This window comes from Capsicum annuum, chromosome 10, assembly GCF_002878395.1.
Source record: "Capsicum annuum cultivar UCD-10X-F1 chromosome 10, UCD10Xv1.1, whole genome shotgun sequence".
In the NCBI taxonomy this organism is placed as follows: Eukaryota; Viridiplantae; Streptophyta; class Magnoliopsida; order Solanales; family Solanaceae; genus Capsicum; species Capsicum annuum.
Window position 1 is genome coordinate 78966891 of NC_061120.1, and position 21548 is coordinate 78988438.

Consider the following 21548-nt stretch of genomic DNA (forward strand, 5'->3'; position numbering starts at 1 on the left):
ATGAATGATCCTAGTGGGGGAAAATGAAATACCCTGGGTTTTTCCCTTAGAAAATTTCTTGGTTTTTGGCTTCTGGACATCATACGACTATGGGGTACAAGTAGTATGATAGGGTATGAGTTAGGTGACCCATTCACATGTTCTCCAGTGTAGGGTAGTGTTGGGTGGTTGATTTTCTGGAATGGGTACGACTAGGTAGGTATGAGGCGTATGGTTGGTGATGTGTCGTTGGTTTGAATTTTCCTTCACTTAATCAGAAACTTAGTAACTTAATTTAGATTTGAGTATGACTGGCTCACCATGATTTGTGAGGATAAGGTACGAGTCATATAGTCCAACTCATATGTTGGATAGTGTGCAACCCCTCAGGATTCTGCCTAGGGTACGATTTCATGGTACTAATCGTATGGTTGTGTATGGTTTAGCTTGGGTGGTCGTATGTTTGACAGTGTTAGGGTCCAAGAGGATTCCTAATGCAGGAGTGGTAGGTACAACATATGGTAGGGTACTATTGGTATTGGGTGGTCGTACTATCCTGCGAGAATTTTACACAGTTTAAGTTATGGGTAATCTGGACATTTCCCTTCTAAAAATCGTAAGGCCCCATGACTTATAACCCTCTTAGGAAATCATTTAACCTATTTGCAATAACTCAAACTCTAGTAAGACACTCTCAACTTTTCTCAAGGCTCTTGGGTCAAGAAAGGCTAGGGTTTCATCAATAGGATCAATTTGGGGGCTTACAAGGGTGATTTCTCTCTGTCATCTTCATAATCCAAGGAATATTACTCCTCCCTCATTGTTAGTTCCAACTAAACTCTTGTTTTATGTATGGATTTTATGGCATAATTGTGGTATGGTTTTTGGTTTTGAATATATGTTGTTGGTTTTGGTTATAAATGGTTTGGTTATGGTTTTCCTATGTTTTAATAGTGGTTTTCATGATTTAATGGTGGCTTGAACATGTCGTTTCTTGGAATGGTTAATTGGTACTTGTTTTTGGTTTAGAAAACTATATGCCCCAACTTGTTTGATAAAATACCTATGAGAATGTTTTTGGTTAATTTGTTTGTCTTTCATTAAACTATGCATGGTATAACTTAGCAACGGAACCCTAAATGGAATAGGTGGTTTAAATGGTTTGGAATGGTTAAATAGTAAGGTCTTGGTGGTTAAGGTTGGTCTAATTCAAAGCTTTGTGGGGTACAAGGGAATCCCCCAAGCAAGCATAATAATGATCACTTGTGGGGTACATTGGATTCTCTCAAGTCAACTTAATATTGTAATCTATGGGTACATGGGAATCCCTTCTTCTTAAAGAGGATAGCTAAGGACATTTCTTGCAAGCTATAGTTGGTATGACGATACCACTACTTATAGCCTTGGTTAATAATAAATGGAATGATGGTTTGGTTGTATGGTAATGTTTTGAATTGGTCAATAATAGTGGGGTATGATAGCTAACCATAAAGGTGCGGGTCCAATGAACGGACACTGGAAACTCATGTTTGCTGACATGATGATTGGTCATGCTGATGATATATAATACTTATGGGGTAAACGAGAATCTCCTAGTACACTTGTACATATATATCATGGAGAGAGAAGGGCACTCGAGAATCCCCTACTCTTATGGTATGTTTGGTTCGTGTGGCAACAACCATCGAAGCTCGTTCATAGGGTTACACTCGCCCCATATAGCCTGTGGGTGGTTCTAGGATGGTTAAGCTATACATACCCAGGTTAATGGTTTTAAAGACATGGTAAACTTGGTTCTCTTTCCAATATGGTTATATATATGTATGTGTGATTGTGAATGCATATGGTTGGTTTACTTGGTTTTATTAGTTGGCATTTTTGTATCCTTATCTTGAGTGCATGCTAGCATTCACCCTCTAACCCGTCTTCAGGCAGCTGTATCCCTAAGCAATGCAAAAACCAACCATTCTACTCCTCCTGCTTAGTGCTCTGCTTCGGGATCAACTCAGTTAGATTAAAGTGGTGAGCTTCCATATACCGAAAGGTTGCATTTCATGTCATAGATGTTTTTACATACTTTAGTTATATAATAGACATTGGTTTTGTCTATGATTGGGGACATGTCCCAACCGGATATTGTTTTACTTTTGGTTAGAGACTTTTTAAAGCTATTATGGTTGGTATGGGCAGTATCGGTATTAGTGTCAACCTTAGTAATAGCATTCGTATTAGGGCTGATACCGTCTGACTGTATTTATGATTGTTTCATCCTTTTATGTTATAGAATCGTACTTGGCAATTATTTTGGTTTCGATATGGTTATTGGTTGGGTATTGGATGGTTGGACTTACTTGGGTTGGTTACGGTAATGGACCTATCCCAGAGTCTGGATTGGCACAAATATGTTATCTTGTTATATGCTTGAAATTCATTTGATTCAGGGTGTGTGTTTGGATGGTTGGCTTGTGTATGGGGGTGTTCTTTGGTCCTAGTTGGACTTGAGATGCCTATTATGAGAAGGCCCTGATTCAGGCTTCATCACGAATACGAGCTGGTAGCAAATACGAAGAGGGAAATCTCCCTTCATCGCAAACGTGATGGTGGGGCGGTGATCGCGAAGGGTAATTGAGTTATGCTTCATGAACCTGAGAAGGCTATCATAAATGCAAAGGTCCAAAATTGTAGACCTTCGCGAACCTGAAGCCTAATATTTTGTCCATTCAGACTTTGACCCTCATGATCTCGAGATGGGTCCGCGATTGCGAGGTAATGATTACTAAATAGTATATAAGGTCTATTTTCATGTTTTTCCTCTATTTTTGGACCTTTAAGCTTTGGGTTTGGGCGATTCTTGAGTATTTCTTCACCTTTTGTGTTTGGGTAAGCTCCAAAACCTTATTCCCATTATTTTTCATCGATTATATCATCGAAAATGCCTTTAAATCAAGACTTCAAAATAGTAAATTAGAGTTTTTACCTTAAAAATAATTTTTCTTTAATTTGAACCTCGTTCTTAACCCATTTTTGCATGGGTTTTGTCCTGTACATTTCTATAATCTTGGGAAATGTGTTTTTAAATTAAAATTTTGAATTTATCTCTTACATTTTCAAACTTATTTTTGGAACCTGTTTTGGACCCGACCCAATTATGGGTAATATCGGTATCATTAGCTTTCTTTTAATGCTTATAAGCTATATTTGGATATTTTAGTTTATTATGAGACATTTAGCAAGGGGAAGGCTCCATGTGAAGCATCTTAGATTGAGATATCGTCGTTTCGAGTTAGATTATGGCATAACTTCTTTTAGATAAGCTGGGTAGTTAATAAGTTAGTAAAGCATGTCATGGATTGGGATAATTATTTTGGGGTTTATATTTTGAGATTATTTTAGTATTGTGTGACCGTTTGGGGGCTTATATTCTGTTGTGATTAGTTTGTAATATCAGATATTATGTGTGTCCCGTGTAGGGGCTTTATTTGACATCATTGGCCTTATCTATGCATCTGAATGCCTTTATAGGCCTTTGATCATTGATTGCATTTATCATGATAAAAACACATGATATGATATTAATGATGTCTTACATGTATATTTATTCTAATGGTGCCTAATTGGAGTTTATGATCACGAATTGTGGACTATTGAGTTGATCTCTGGCTCACTTATATACATATACATATGGGACGGATTGGATATTATCATATTGAGTTTATTGTGAGCATTACATCCTCATTGCATACATATACATTCATGAGATACTGGTACCATTGAGAAATACTATTTTTGAAAGAAAATAAGACACCTCTATGAAAACTTTCTCCATGAACACAAGCCAGAGAGGTAGGTTGAAATTGAAATATGAGATATACTATATGGGTTGGACACCCCTCATGGGTCCTACCTGGTAGCTGCGAGCTCCATGGGTGTACACAGAAGGTCATATGATGGCTTTCATTATTCATAAGGTCATATGATGGCTTTCATTATTCATCACATCCATATTGCATTGCATTAGATTTTCATACACATCTCGCTTGATTTCCCTAGTTTCCTTGACTTGTGCTTCATTTCAATGTACTTTTATATATATATTCCTATATTATTTTTGTTTCTATGCATTTATATATTAGAATTATTAGTGAAAATTGTGTGAGTTACCATTTGGGACTTTTCTGCAAGTGACATGATCATAGTATATTTTATTTATCTTATTTTCTACTTTGCTCAGTTCGCGTATGATATCAACTGAGTATAAGTGGACCATACTTACTCCAACTGTGCCCTTTCAGTGCAGATTCCAGTATGAGAACCTTCTATGGCGTTTGATTTCGTATGGAGATTTCAGACTTCAAGGTACTCAGAGTTCGTGGTTGATCCGGACCTCATCTTTCCTTATTCATCTTTATTTTGTTATCAGAGATAGATGTGTGTGTTTTCAGTTTTCCAGTATTGATTTTGATGCTCTAACACTATGACACCAAACTTTGGAGACTTATGAATTTATTTCAAATTTTCCATTTTAATTATGTTTGTGTTTGGCTTAACTTCATTCTAAAAGTCTCATCTTGGTGGATGTTACTGTCAATTTCATGTTTTCTTTACAAGTATGAGTAAATTAACTTACTTATCAAGACTGAGTTACGATAAGTATCATCATGGCCTATTTTTGGATCATGACAAATTTCAATTTAATTGGCGGGAAAACCTAGGCTTAATAATATTGGAGCGGAAAATTAGGATTCCTCTTCTCCTTAAAATCATCTCACAATGTCTCCATAATACACAACAAACCCTCAAACAAACAAAATCCCCTTCTCATCGTGAAAAATTTGGCATCTTTCGTTCCTGTATATCTGGACTCACTCCCCCTTCCACGTTTTAAAATTACACTACACAAATCGTACATGACGGTTGACAGAGTGGTAAATTTATATTTTCTTTATCACTTACAAAACATTGTTTGTTTCTTGATTTCAATTTTAATGCATTCATGTTTTTTCTCATTTTATTGGTTTCCACAAATCAGTAACCAATACTTCTCACCAACCTTACGATGATAAGGATCAGGCATTTTGGTATTGGCATACATATAGCTCAAGTTGATTCTGGTGGCATTGGAAACCAGCGCGAGATAAATAACAAATGGAGAGATTTCATTCGTGGTTCACATTTTCTAGAAGGAGATGTTCTAGATATGTTAATCTATAACAATTGTAAAAATTGTTATTATATACAATGAACCAAACATACAACCTATAATTGATAATGGACTTTTATAATTATTCTTTAATTTCTTGAACTAATGAAATGATTATCATGTCTTATTTGATCTTCTCCATTTAATTTTTACTTTTCAGTGCCTTCTCCATATTATTTTTTTATTTACCGATGCTTGATTTAATTTGAACAATATTAGAAGAAAAAAATAGATTGAAGAAACTTGCAATATAGATGAGTGATGAATAGATATTGTAAATATCTAGCTAAAGAAAATAAAGCTAAAAGGAGTGAGGGGTTGATTAGAGTTAATTATAACTAACACGTGTTGTGCACCTGTTGAGTGATAGTGAGTTGAGACTTAGAGTTTATAAATACTCCCATTTGCTTTCATTGTAAGCTAACCAAAATTTGAATCAATGAGAATTGCAATTATTCTCTCTCTAAATGAATGCTACCAGTTGCTTAGTTCTTTGATATTCTTACTGGAATTAGCTTAGTTCAGAGAAGCGATCTTCATCCTAACTGCATTTCGACAACTTTGAAGCTCGACTTTGGTTTTCCATGGAGGACTCCAGTGCTAGTGTATCCTTATCAGGAACTACAGCAGTTACGATTGACCACCATCATCCCTTGTATCTTTAAACTTTCGATACTCCAAGTATTGTGCTAATTCCTCTCAAGCTCACGGGACCTACAAATTATGTGATGTGGAGCAGATCTATAACTTTAGCACTTTGAGGCAAAGGGAAATTAGGTTTTGTAGATGGTTCATGGCACAAATCTCAATACAGAGGTGAATTAGCAGAACTATGGAAAAAATACAATGCAATAGTGCTCTCTTGGATTGGTAGTACAGTGGCAGAGGAGTTGATACCAAGTATTGTTCTTTCATCAAATGAAAGAAGGTATGGATTGATTTCAAAGAGAGATTTGATAGATCAAACTTGACTCGAATTTGTCATCTCTGGACTAAGATTACGATATTGAAACAAAGTATGGATTTTGTTACTACTTACTACTCTAAGGTGAAAGATTCCTGGGATGAACTTGATGTTATGGTTCCCTTACCTCATTGTGATTGTGCAGAATTGCAACCTTACCTAGAGTATCTCAGATCTCAGAGGATTCTCCAGTTCCTTATGGGACTGAATGAAAGTTATAGTCAGATCAGGAGTAGTATACTCTCTAAAACTCGTAAAGTTATTGTAAATGAAGCTTATGCTACTATGACTCGGGAGGAGAGTCAATGAGTTCTAGGAGTCACTGATAGCAACAAGGAACCATTAACTTTGCTCACGGGAAGGGCACGAAAATTATCACATAAGTCCTTTGAGATGTTTTGTGAAATATTTGGATATAGAAATCACAATGTTACTGATTGTTATAGAGTAGTAGGTTATCCACCAGACTTCAAAAATAAGTAGAAATTTGGTTCCAACTTTAAACCTCCAGGTGATCAAGGGTATAAAAATGGAAATAAGTATAGTAGGGCTCCAATGGATCTTTTGGTGGATAGTCAACCAGTGCTAGACAATTTCCTAATAAGTTTGCTCAGTCTACTTCAACACCAACCTTCAAACCCCATGACCACGCTATTACAACAGTAGGGGAATCTTTATTCTCTAAAATTTAGGGGTATTTTTTCTCGAATGAACAATATAAGCAGATGAAACACATGATGACCAAAGCAAATGAAGTTGATTGTGTGTCTAATATGGTAGGTATTCATTCTTTGTTTTCTAAAACCATTGGTTTTGAGTGGATAATTGGCACAGGTGCCTCATATCATATTACTTCATATAAGGAATTACTCAAATCTTTGAAAGATTTAAAGGAAAAATGGACCTAATAGTCAAGTACAGGTCCCTAATGGTGATAAATTAGAAATTCTTGGTGTAGGAAAAACATTTATTTTAGGAGAACATGAAATAACAAATGTACTCCATGTTCTAGATTTTAAATTCAGCTTGCTCTTAGTTTCCAAGTTGACCAGGGAGCTATCTTATGTTGTATCTTTTTTCCCTGATTTTTGCATCTTTCAGGATCTCTTCAATGGCAAGGTCTTGGGGATTGGTAAGGAAAGGGATGGATTATACATTTTGCAAGAAGAAGTTAAATCTAATGTACTGGCAGCTCATACATCAAGTGTAAATAGTATATTATGGCATTATAAATTGGGACATCCATCAGGTGAAGCTATGAATCAAATTTCATCTATAAAAGTCAATGTACCGGCAAGCATTCTTAGAGATTGTGAGATTTTTCTGTTTTCTAAACAACACGGGCTTAAATTTCCTATTAGTACTACTGTTTCTGATTCTTGTTTTGACTTAGTTCATCTTGATCTATAGGGACCATATAAAACACCCACATATGATAACAAGTATTACTTTGTAACCTTGGTTGATGATCATAATAGATATTCTTGGATTTGTCTCATCCATTTCAAATGTGAAGTATTTACTGTGTTGAAAGACTTTCTCATGTTAATAAAGAATCAGTTATCTGTTTATGTTAAAGTGTTTAGATCAGACAATGGCATAAAATTTTTCAATTCTAGATACTTTGACTTATTTAAATCTAATGGGATTATTCACCAGAGTAGTTGTGCTTATACTCTTCAGCAGAATGGGATAGTTGAAAGAAAACACAAACACATTATTGAGGTAGCAAGAGCTTTAAAATTTCATAGTAGAATGCCTATCAGATTTTGGGGTGATTTTGTCAAGACGGCAGTGTACTTGATTAATAAAATACCTTCAAAGGTGTTGAGTGGTAAATCCCCTTATGAACTACTTCATGCCAAACCACCAAGACTTGATCATCTACGAGTGTTTGGTCGTCTCTGATATGCTAGTAACGTGCCTAAAGGTTATAAGTTTCAGGGAAGAGCTAGAAAGTCAGTTATGTTGGGATATTCAGAAACACAAAAGGGATACAGATTGTACGATATTTACACAGGTACTAACTTTGTGAGTAGGGATGTGACCTTTCATGAGTATATTTTTCCTTTCTAACACAAGGAAAATTATACCAACACTGACACGGCAAATTTGCTTTAGCACTCACCTCTTTTTTTCCTACTTCTGACTACTTTTTCCCTGTGGTCATTGAAGATGTATCATCTACTCCTTCTGGTACTGATCTGCAGAAACAAGTTCCTAATTCAATTAATCATTTACCTCCTGATAAAATAATAGTTGAGAAAAATAGAAATTCTGAGGAGGTGTTGGTTTTGCCACCCGTTAATATCTCTAATTAGAGAAGACCAGCAAGAAAGACAAAACCACCTGCTTGGCTTAATGACTATGTGACTTCAGTGAAACCTTCTAGCAATTGTACCTATCCTATTGGAGATATCTGGCGTATTCCCATTTGTTTGTATCATATCAAGCCTACTTAAGTTGTTTTTCAGATATACAAGAGACGAAATCTTTCTAAGAAGCTTCTCAACAACCTGCTTGGGTTGAGGATATCCAGGAAGAGATCAGTACCCTTGAGGAAAATGAGACTTAGGAACTGGTTCCACTTCTACCTAGGAAGCGTCCCATTGGTTTGAAATGGGTCTGTAAGGTCAAACTTAAAGTTGATGGTTCTATATACAAGTACAAGGCTTGGTTGGTTGCAAAAGGATACTCTCAACAAGCAGGATTGGACTACCATGATACTTTTTCTCCGGTTGCAAAGGTGGGTACTATTAGAACAGTGATTAGTGTGGCTGCTTCCAAAGGTTAGGATCTCTTCCATATGGATGTTAGGAATTCTTTCTTGTAAGGTGATCTCTTTGAAGAAGTGTACATGTCCTTGCCTCAAGGTTTTCACAAAAAAGGGGATACTAGAGTATGTAGGCTACTCAGATCTCTCTACGGTCTTAAACAAGCTTCTAGGCAGTGGAATATTAAATTGACTACTGCACTTTTAGAGGCTGGATATGCTCAAAGATCTCATGACCACTCGTTATTCACCAAACAATAGGGAGATAATATTATGATTATATTGATATATGTTGATGATATATTGCTTACAGGTAATAATTCTTCTCTGATTAAGGATGCAAAAACCTACTTATATAGTTAATACAAGGTGAAAGATTTAGGTAAGCTAAAATACTTCTTGGGGATAGAAGTTCTCAGATCAACTCATGGAATTCGTCTAAACCAAAGGAAATACATCTTAGACCTCATTGTTGATGTTGGATTAGGAGGGTCTAAACCTATTTTTACACCATTGGAGCAGAACATCAAACTAACAACTGTTGAGCATGATCAGTCACTCATATAACAGATGATCCTCTTCTTAGTGATGTTTCTTGTTATCAAAAATTAATTGAAAAACTGATTTATTTGACCATCACCCGACCAGATATTTGTTTCACAGTGTAATTGTTAAGTCAGTTGATACAACAACTCAATAAATCGCACAGGAGGCTGCTTTAAGGGTAATAAATATGTGAAAAGTTCACCTGGTCTGGGATTTTTCTTCAATAAAAGATCAGCTACAGAGTTAGTTTTTTATCGTGATTCGGATTGGGCATCATGTCCAAATACAAGAAGATCAGTTACAGGTTATATAATCCAATCATCTTTGATTTCTTAGAAATCCAAGAAGCAAATCACTATAAGTCAAAGTTTAGCAAAAGCCAATTATAGGATCTAGGTAGGTGTTGTGGTAGAAATCATTTAGATGGTTAGTTTATTGAAAGATCTTGGTGCCATTATACCTACTCTAATTCAGCTTTACTGTGATAGCAAGGCTGCTATGCGTATTTCTTCTAATCTAATCTTTCATGAACCAACCAAGCATATAGAAATCGATTGTCATTTTATCAGGGAAAAGCTCAAAGAAGGTCTAATTCCGCCAGTGTACCTCTCTACTAAATTCCAACTTGCAGATATGCGTACAAAGGCTTTAGGAGCATCAAAACATCATTTTTTTGTTGTCCAAGATGGGAGTTATCGATATCTTTCACCCTCCATCTTTAGGGGTGTGTTGGAAATATCTAGCTAAAGAAAATAAAGATAAAAGGAGTGAGGGATTATTTAGAATTAGTTATAACTAACACGTGTTGTGCACATGTTGAGTGATAGTGAGTTGAGACTTGGAGTCTATAAATACTCTCATTTGCTTTCATTGTAAGCTAACAAAAATATGAATCAGTAAGAATTGCAATTATTCTCTCTAAATGAATGCTACCAGTTGCTTAGCTCCTTGATATTCTTACTAGAATTAGTTAATACTCTGTATTTTTGACAATATTACACAAGAGGATAACTCTGAGGCTGCAACCTATAATTTTTTAGATTTTTAGTTACATAAATAGAACTAATGAGTGCAAGAAATAATAAAGTAAAGAATACGCTACTATTTGGAAAGAGGACTAATGCAAAGCAGTATTAAAGGAGATTAAATCTTCAATCAACTATTTGGAAAGTCAATGGGAAATGGAATAGAGTTATTATAGGTCAACACTTATTTTTAACAAAAAATTTAACTTAACTTAATTAAGTAGATGATAAAAATTGAACTATCCAACAAATCACACATCCAATATTTCATCATTTTTCGCTACAGCTCATGAAAAAGGAATCTTACAAATATAATTAATTGTAAAGAAAATATTAATTAAATTTGAAATTTTTGAAGTTGCAAATGCAATAAGAGTTGAGTATGACCGAGGTATTTTGATTTGGAAATGGGCTATTTTTGATGATATAGATTATAGAAAGTGTAAATCTAATTTTTAAGAAAATTAGGTTAGTTTATGAGAAAATAAAACTATATTCTTTATACATATACAAAATAAAGAATAAAATAATTCTTCAAATTAAAACAGAACGAATGATATTGTAGCAAATTAGTCAATTGTCATCTTTAGATACTTAGATCACGAGTTCGAACCAAGCATTCCATGTTTAATTTAAATTTTTTTAACATAGTCGCCCAAATTTTTTTGATTTATCAATCTCAATTAATGAAAATTTCAAAGAATTTACAACGTATTTAGTAAAACTTAATTTAATTGGTATCAGAGCTATGTTATTTAAAAAATGTACAAGTAGATATGTGTTAATTATGAGAAATGTTAGAGATGTTAATTTAATTGTTGATTATGAGACTATTATTAATTAAGTTATCTTGTTAACTATGTTGTTATTTATTTGTTAAATATGAGAAGACCATTTAAAAATACACAAGCTTTTAGAGAAATTAAAATAATTTTAACTAGTTACTATCCAGAATATAAGAAGTTAAATAAAACAAAAGAAAACCCCCATAGATTAGCTTACTTAATTACCTTAATATCTAGTAATGAGACAAAAGTAATAATCCATTTAAAATCTAGAAGAATGAGGTGCATACCACCTAATTATGATAAAATCAGATTTTGGTATCCACCAAAATATTTTAAATATTGTACAGATGAATAACATAACAAAATCACAAAAATATAAGGAACTAAAACAAATAATACCGGAAAAACGAAAAGAATTAAAAATAAGAAAAAAAAGACTACAATATAATATGATTGTTGGAGTATGCCAAAAATCAATAAAAGCACAAAAGGAAGAAATATCATCTTTAGAATCACAAATAGATAATCTAGAATACATATATCAACATGATCTACACACTATCAAGTAGATAAAATGAACAAATAAGAATTTATAATAGATGAAAAAACATATGAAAATCACAAAGAATTAAAAATAAGAATAGTATTTTCTAATTTAGGAAGCAGATATAAGAAAATAGGTGAAAATTTATATTTAATGTTAGAAAAAAAAAGAATTAAAATTAGAAGATAAATTAACAGCTATGATAAGAATAGCAAAAGAAAATGAAGAAATAGATAGTAAAAAAGAAATAGATAAAATTAAAACAACAGACTACAGAAGAAATACAAAAAATAAAAGAAACTAAAAATAATAGAATTGCTGAATTAGAAAAAGAACTACAAATGCTAAAAGAGCTGTATGAAAAAAGACAAAAAGAAAAAGAAGAAAAGGACAAAGAACAAAAATTATTAATTGAGATAAATCAAATTAAAGAAAAATTAGAAAATAAAGAATTAGAAACTAATGAAATATAAATAAATACAATAGATGCTGAAGAAACAGATAATTATGATTCGAAAGATAGTGAAACATATACAGAAATCTTAACAAATATAGAAAACTAGAAATTAATGAAAAACAAGAAGTAATTAATAGAGAAAACTTAGAGAATACAAACACAGAAATAAACACTCTTGATAAAAAGGACGATGAAAAAATAATACCTAGAACATTAGAAATAAGAAAACCTACATATTATTATAAAAATAAGTTTAAAAAATATAACCTAAAGGATGAATATAACAAATGGACAGCAAAACAAATAATTAATAAAAATTATAACTTCTTAAACCTATATTGTGTAATAGATGTAGATAAAATGATACAATTATGGATAGGATATATAACAAAACAATTATTAGACAATGGTATAAATGCAATAGATACACCAGAATATATAGAAAAAACACTAATAGGAACAGCAAAATTATGATTTTTAAATTTAACTAAAAATAGTAAAAAGGTATTAAGAAATGATAAAGAAACAAAAGGAAAAACAGTAACTAAACTAACACCTATAGACATATTGAAAAAATATGAAATGGCTATAAGAGATGAATTTAGCAGCATGGCAATAGAAGAGGAAGGACAAAACAAAGAAAAAGATACAAATAGAAATTTAATGCTAAAACTAGCAATATGTAATATGTGCTATATAGATGATTATACGTGTGCATTTAAAGAATACTACTATAAGAGAGCATATAATACAGAAGAAAGTAAAGAAGTGAGAAGATTATATTTTAGTAAATTACCTGAACTATTTAGTTCAAAAATAATAAAGAGTTGGGATGAAGCAAAAATAGTGCATACCCTAGAAGCAAGAATAAAATTTCTACAACAATAGGATAGAAATCTTTGTGAAAAATATAGAGAAGAAATAAAAATGAAAAAACCACTAATAAGAAATTTAGCATGTTGCAAAGATAAAATAGCACCTCAATTTGGATATGAAGAAAAATATTATAAGAAAAGAAAAAAACATAAAAAATATAAGAAATACAAAAAATCAAAATATAAGTATAAGAAACCAAGAAAAAGATATTATGTAAAAAATTATAAATATAAAAGACCATATAGGAGAAAGAAATCTATAAAAGAATGTACTTGTTACAATTGTGGCAAACTAGGACATTTAGCTAAGAGATTGTAAAATGCCTAAAGACCCAAAAAAAAAAACAAATATCAGAAATAAAGATAGAAAATGTAGAATATATGCAAATAGATTATGCAGATTACGAATTAGAAAGTGAAGATAGTATATATGAAATTTCGGAAAATGAAACAGATAATGAAATAGATAGTGAATTAGATGAATCAAATGACTGAAGAAGATATAAGAATAATAACAAAGGAAGAATATTTAAATGAAGCAGGAACATATCAGAAAATAATATTTGATAATAATATATTTGACGAGATAAAAGGAAAAAAATTAGATTTAAGTGTAAAAACAATATTTAAAATACCAACAATAAAAAATATATTTAGTAGACGAAAAGAAGAATACTACGTAGTAAGCCAAAAAGAACATGTAATAGACTGTAGATATGCAAAAGGTAGAGCTAGTATACCACTAGTAACAAAAAGAATAATTAATAAATAAATAAACGATATAAAAAGTAAAAATCCAATAAAATACGTACACCTTGGAGGAACAGAGATATTAATAAAAGCATGTTTTAGAGAAGGAATAGATACACCAATAGAATAATATTTAGCAGATGATAGAATTATAAAACCTATAGAAAAAGTATAATAACTGTCATAAGAGGAAATTTAATATACCAAAAATTTAAATTTATAATAAGTGCGAATGATTCAGTGGAAATAACAAATAAAAACATATATAAATCATTAGTATTATATTGGAAAATATCAGGAATAGAACTAACCCCAGGAAGTAAAATATTTACAGCAAGATGTAAAAATCTATAGGTATTAACAACAAAACATAAAATAACAAGAAAAAATAAAATTAATAAAATACAAATAGAAAGTCCTTTCAAACAATTTGTAAAAACAATTGATAATAATTATTATAGTTACAAAGACATAGATATAGAAAGAAATTTAAAAATAATAAATGATAGAATAAGTACAACAAAAATAATAGCTTTCGAAAAACCAGAATCATAAGGATCATCGAAAAGAATAAATTATGAAATAACTTCAACAGTTAATTTAACTCAATATTATATAATGGGAACAATAAATGAAAGAGAATATCTAATACTTCTAAATACAGGACAAGAAGAAAATTATATAGCAAATTATCTAGTAAAAATGAAGAAATAAAATCTAATAGTAATATATGCCCAGATCTACCAAGAAGTTTAATAACTACTAAAGATACAACAGAAAAGAAAATAATAATAGGAGTTACAAAAATAAAAATAGAATTTGAAATAAAGGAAGATATGCAAAAAGCAGATATAATATTAAGAATAAAATGGTTAGAACAAGTAAAACCCTACAATATAGAACATACACAAATAACCATAACCTATAATAGAGAAAAATTATTAATAAAAAGAGCTTTGACATGATATGAAAATATATGTACTTATGAAAATAATATTAGAAGTATATCATAATAGATATTATACACCTGTGATAGATACAGGAGCAGAAACCAACTTATGTAGATATAATTGTTTACCAGAAGACAAATGGGATAAGCTAAAAACAACAATAGTAGTCAAAGGATTTAATGATGAAGGAAGCTTAATTACCTATAAAGCTAGAAATATAAAAATACAAGTATGGGATAAGATATTAACAATAGAAGAGATCTATAATTATGAACTAACATCAAATAATATGTTTTTAGGAATGTCGTTTTTAGATAAACTATACCCACATATAATAACTAAAACACATTGGTGGTTTACAACACCATGTAAACAAAAGGTAAAAAAAAAAAGAGTTACTAATAAAATAAGAAAGAAAACTGATTGGATAAAAGGAAGTGAAAAAATTACACAAAAATTAGAAAATATAAAAAATACTGAAGACACAATAGAACTAGTTATATTTTCAATAAATAAAGAAGAAATAACTATATTTTCAATAGATAAGGTAGAAATAATAAAGAAAAATTTAAGACAACTATACAGTGAAGATCCATTAAAAGGATGAGAAAAACATAAAATTACTGTAAAAATTGAGCTAATAGATAAAAATAGTATACTAATCCAAAAATCATAAACATATAACTTTGATGAGTTAAAAGAATTTAAAATGCATATAGATGAATTATTAGAGAAACAATACATACAAAAAAGCAATAGAAAACATAATAATCCAGCATTTATAGTAAATAAACACAGTGAACAAAAAAAAAAGAAAAAAGTAGAATGGTTATTGATTATAGAAACCAAAATGCAAAAACTATGACATATAATTATCCACTACCAAATAAGATATTAAAAACAAGACAAATATGAGGATATAATTACTAGCAAATTTGACTGTGAATCAGGATTTTACCACCTAAAATTAGAAGAAGATTCTAAAAAATTAACTATGTTTACGGTACTACAAGGATTTTATAAATGGAATGTATTACCATTTGGATATAAAAATGCACCAGGTAGACATCAACACTTTATTGATAGTTATTTTAAACAATTACCTAATTTTATAGTATACATAGATGATATACTACTATATACAAAAACTAAAGAGGAACATTTAAAATTACTAGAACAATTTGCAGGTATAATAAAAATTTTAGGAATAAGTTTAAGTGAAAAGAAAGCCGAAATAATGAAAAATCAGATAGAATTCTTAGGAATACAAATAGATAAAAGTGGAGTAAAAATGCAACAACATATAGTACAAAAAATAATAAATTCAAGAGAACAATTAGATACAAAAAAACAAATTACAATCATTTTTATGATTAGTAAACCAAGTAAGAGAATATATAACAAAATTAGCAGAAAACCTAAAACCATTACAGAAAAAATTTAAAAAGGATGAAGAATATAATTACAACGAAGAAGATAAAAAACAAGTACAGAAAATAAAAATCCTTTGTAATGAGTTACCAAAATTACAATTTCCAGATGAAAATAAAATTTTTACATATATAGTAGAAGCAGATGCAAGTGAATATAATTATGGAGGAGAACTTAAATATAGATATGAAGAAGAAAAATTAGAATATCATTGTAGATACTACTCAGGAACGTTTAATGAAACAGAAATAAAATGAAAAATAAATACAAAAGAGTTATGTTCATTATATAAATGTTTATTAGCATTTGATCCATATATTGTATATAACAAGTTTTTTGTACGAACAGCTAATACACAAGTACAATAGTAGTTAACAAAGAAAATACAAAATTCAGTTACAACAAAAGAGATTCGGAGACTAGTATTAAATATATTAAATTTTAAATTTACAATTGAAGTAATCAAGACTAACAAGAATGTTATTGCAGATTACATATCAAGACAAAGCTACCCAAACTGATATTACAGAAGATGATACTCTAGAAAAGATACTGAAAACCCTAACTACGCTTTCACTGAAAGTGGATAGTATGGAAAATGAGATAGAAAAGCTAAAGACTAATGAAGTTAAACTGAAGTCTGAAGCTATGACTCAGATAACTCAGCAGTGTGTAGAGCTATGTTGATCGGAACACAATAAAATTCCAGAGCTAAAAGGAGACGTTGGGGCACTCCATAAAACCTATAACGTTTATCAATCTACTTCTACAGGTACAAGCACAGGAGTCAGGAGAAATCCAAATATGAACTTGAACAAGATATTTGACAAGCCATTTATAAGAAAAACACCAAAAGACCCCTTGTTCATACCCCCACAAACTACTACATATCTAGATAACCCAAACCAAGATAAGAAACCCTATAATCACATAACTAGATCATATATTGAAAACATCCACAAGATACAAACTTATCTAAATCTTAACCCCAGAGCTACAAACATCCAAGAACCAAATACAGATTATATAACCCAAAATTTACAAGGATACAATAAGTTAATTACATTACCAAAAACTAGCCCAAATCTAGTTAAAACATGTAACAGTTATGGACTACTCAATACTATATATACCCAAGATGGAAGTGAATTAGCAGCTATACCAGAGATATATAAAGCAATCATCACTTACTAAAAGATAACTAAAGGCAATTTATTTTTTGTAAAGTTCTATACAGCACCAACAGAGATATTATATGATGAGATTAAACCAGTTATACAAGTCGTGAAAATAGGAATGACAAAAGATATGATCGTACTAGAAGATATTGAACCACAAGCAGAAATACCAAGAATAGATATACTAGATTTTTATACAAATAAAAGGCTTATTGGAATATCCACAATTATTCAAGAGTTAGCGAATAATTTTCTAAATCAGAATCCAATTTGGAGTTATTATTCAAGAGACCAGATAATGATATATTCAAATTCAAGAGAGTTACGACAAGCAGATATGCAGGAAGTCCAAATATGGATTATGACACTACTTAATCCAGAAAGGCAACTCACTACCAGAGCAATTAAGGAAAAATTAATTTCAAAAGAGTTATTGACCAGATACTGTAAGATAATAGCACATAAATATTCAGACCATTTATGCTCAAAATGTCATGGAGAAAATAACGTTATACCGGAGGTTCAGTTTCAATGAAGAAGAAGGCAAGAGTTAATCAAAATAAATACAGATGGACCAATGACAAAAAAGAAAGAGACAACAAACGAAGAAAAATCAGCCAAGATAAAGATGAAGAAAAGAAAGAAAAACAAGATATTAAAGTTGAAAGTGACATATGAAGGAAAAAGATAACTTTTCAACATAAATTATTATGAAGTTTTGTTTTTTTAGGCCTATTAAATAGCCTTTTTGACTTTTTTGTCTTTTTAGATTAGCTTTAAGACTTTTTTTACCTTAAGTGCATAAAATTTGACAAATGTAAAGTAGGGATAGAAAAAATAGCTTTTTGTAAAGCTATTTTAAGACAGGTGTAAAGATGTAAATAATTTATGCGATTTTTGTACATTATGAATAGGCAAGTCATTTGCCAAGATAAGCAAGACTTTCATGTGTTGAAAGCAAGCCTTCTCTCTTGTACACAAAAAAGTTTTAATATTTAATAAAAATACATATATTTTTAAGGAAAAGCTATGGATGAGTAAAGTACAGATTTATCAAATCTACCAGAACAGGTATTTTCATTTATAATTATGAATAGCTAAATTTATAAATTCCTGACAATCATGATATAATAAATTAAGCTCATGTTAGTTACTTTATAGTAGAGTTATTCGGAGAATAGCATGTTAAGAAGTTTATTAGCAAAGTGGAAAAGGAGAAAAATTTCCAAGAACTATGCCATTTTAAAGGTGAAACCGGTGAGGCAAAGAAGCCGTGATAGGGGAGTAACCAGAGTAGAGGCGCTGTTTAGGGAAAAAGTATCCAGATTACCATGCTAATAGTGACCGAAGAATATGTTATTTAAGAATAATCTAGTATATAGTGATCTAAGATGATCATATTTTGTTATGTATATGGTTGAAAGGAATATTTTGAAAATAGCATCATATGAAATAAAATGACTGCCTACTTATCTGATGGAATGATAGATAAATTTAAGATACTTGTTTTGTATGTACTTAAGAATATAAAAATAGTAGATATAAAGAAAACTCTATATGATAAGATATTTCATTTTAATGAAGAGTTATTAAGTTCTATAGAAAACTTACACTTATATAATGATAGCTACTGCTCATATTTAGATAGTTATTATTCAGATGGATATTATACAAATTAAAAATGTTAGAATATATAAGAAGAGTTAGAGAAAAACAAAGTTGGCTATACGAAAAAATTAATTATAGAAATCAGCTTAGAAGAGGAAGAAGACAATTAAAAGAAAGATTAATTTAGATAGATAAAACCTTGGAACAACTAGAATTAAAAGATAGTTTAGATTATGATTTAGACAGAGAATTATTCATAGAAAAAAAAGACATGATAATTAACGAAATAAATAACCTAGGATTTAATATCAGATATAGTACAATTAGAATAAATTGTTACAAAGAAATTTATAGTATTACAACTACTTTAGGATAAAATGATAAACTACGAATACTTAGAATACTGGAGACAAGATATGGAGCAAATAAGATTAATAGAAACACTTATGAAAAAAATCTACTTAACTACATAAAAACTAGAAATATGGAACATATAGTATACCTTGAAAATAATATAGAAGAATTAATAAGGTTAAAACAAATAACTAAGGAATGCTATGACATAGCATTTCAATTAACATAATAGAACTAGTAAGTACTAGTTATCTACTAATTATCCAAGTACAAGTTATCCACAAAAATTACCCGCACTATCCACACCCCCCTCCCCTTATAATCACTTCACACTCCACAATACACAACAAACTAACAAATAAAATCTTATTCTACAAAACAAACTCACAAACAAAACCCTATTCTTCTAAGAAAATGAAAATCTGTACTCACGTAAATTTCAGAAGATCTCTCCATCCATGCTTCACTCTTACTCTGCAAAAAATGTACATAACGTATCACAGAGTAGTAGTATTTTCGCTAACAATCTTCTGTTTGTTCGTTAATTTTAGATTCAATCTCTTATATATTTGAGTAATTCTTGTCTCTTTTTTGTCCTTTATAGTGGCTGCCATAAAGCGTAACCCAATACTTCCCCGCAACCCAGCAAATATACACATTTGTTGTTTCGGTGATCATGTACACATAGCTCAAGTCGGTCCCTGCAGCATTAGAAACCAACAGAGAATAAATATTATTAGGAGATTTTATTCTTACTTGACGTTTCTAGAAAGGTGATGTTATAGACATATTAATCATTCACTGTTGTGAAGGCCGTGTACAAATTGTTCCTATATTCATTTTTTATTGATATGGGAACAATTTTGTAATTTTAATGATTGGATAATTGATTTGAATGTCTTCTTTTATCTAGTCCATATCTTTTGTTTTGATTATCTTTACTTTCCAGTGCATTCTATCTATTTTTTTCTTTCTATGCACAAAATTAACAGGAAAATAACAAAGCAACTTAAATGATACAGTAATATGGATGAGTGATGAATCTAAAATAGGCAAGATAGATTCTAACTATCTTTTTTGGATAGATTTTTTTATAAGAAAGGTGAGAAAACTTTTCAAATTCTTTCTGCAGATTTGGGGGTTCTTGATAAAATTTAAGAAATAGAAAGAAACTTGAGAATAATAGCTGACAACCTACAATCTAAACATTAAGACTCTTCACGATTTATTATACAATCAATGTGAATGTTTATGTTGATGAGTATTATAAGTGGATGAGTTTGTTGGTTGAATGAATTTTAATTCGCTTTTAATTCCCCAGCACAATCCTAGGCTCCCCCACCGTTAAATATCACTCATCATCTTTTTCTAACATTAACACTCAACCATTGGCTTACTAAACAAACCAAAAAAACCTTTTTAGAATACAAAATACTATGTCTTCTGCCTCAAATGAAAATGGGTGTCTGATCCGAAGGAGAAGACGGTATCATACAGTTTGCGAGATCGAGTTGTTGAAAGATGAGGTAAGAGACATTAATCAGTTTGTGGAACAGCTTAAGAGAAATTTGTGGAAGTTGAGGCATTGTTTCTATGCCTACATACACGAGGTTAATATTGCCAACAAGGATGGTGGTGGTGAGGCTGAAGGGGATGGTGTTGATGCTACTTAGGTGATTTGTTGTTGTTGTTTTATTCCAGTATTTTTAATTTATTTTCATTAGGGCATTGGCCTTGAATGTTCTCCTATTATCAGGGCTTTCAGACACAATTAACTCAGCTTAGTAGTACAGATTCAGTACTGATAGATATAGTCAATGCTTATCATTGTAAATAGACTTCAAGATCACCCATTAGCTAGGACTGATCTCAACTATGATTAATCAGTATCAGAATCATTAGATTTAAAGATCACCCGCTAGATAGGACTGATCTCAGACCAAGTCAAATCATCCTTACTATCAGTATACTCATGATCACCCGCTAGATAGGACTGATCTCAGACCAAGTCAAATCATCCTAATTATCAGTATACTCATGATCACCCGCTAGATAGGACTGATCTCAGATTTAGTTACTCCAAGTAGAACGGAACTCAGATAGTTCCATTAGAACTTAGACTGTCA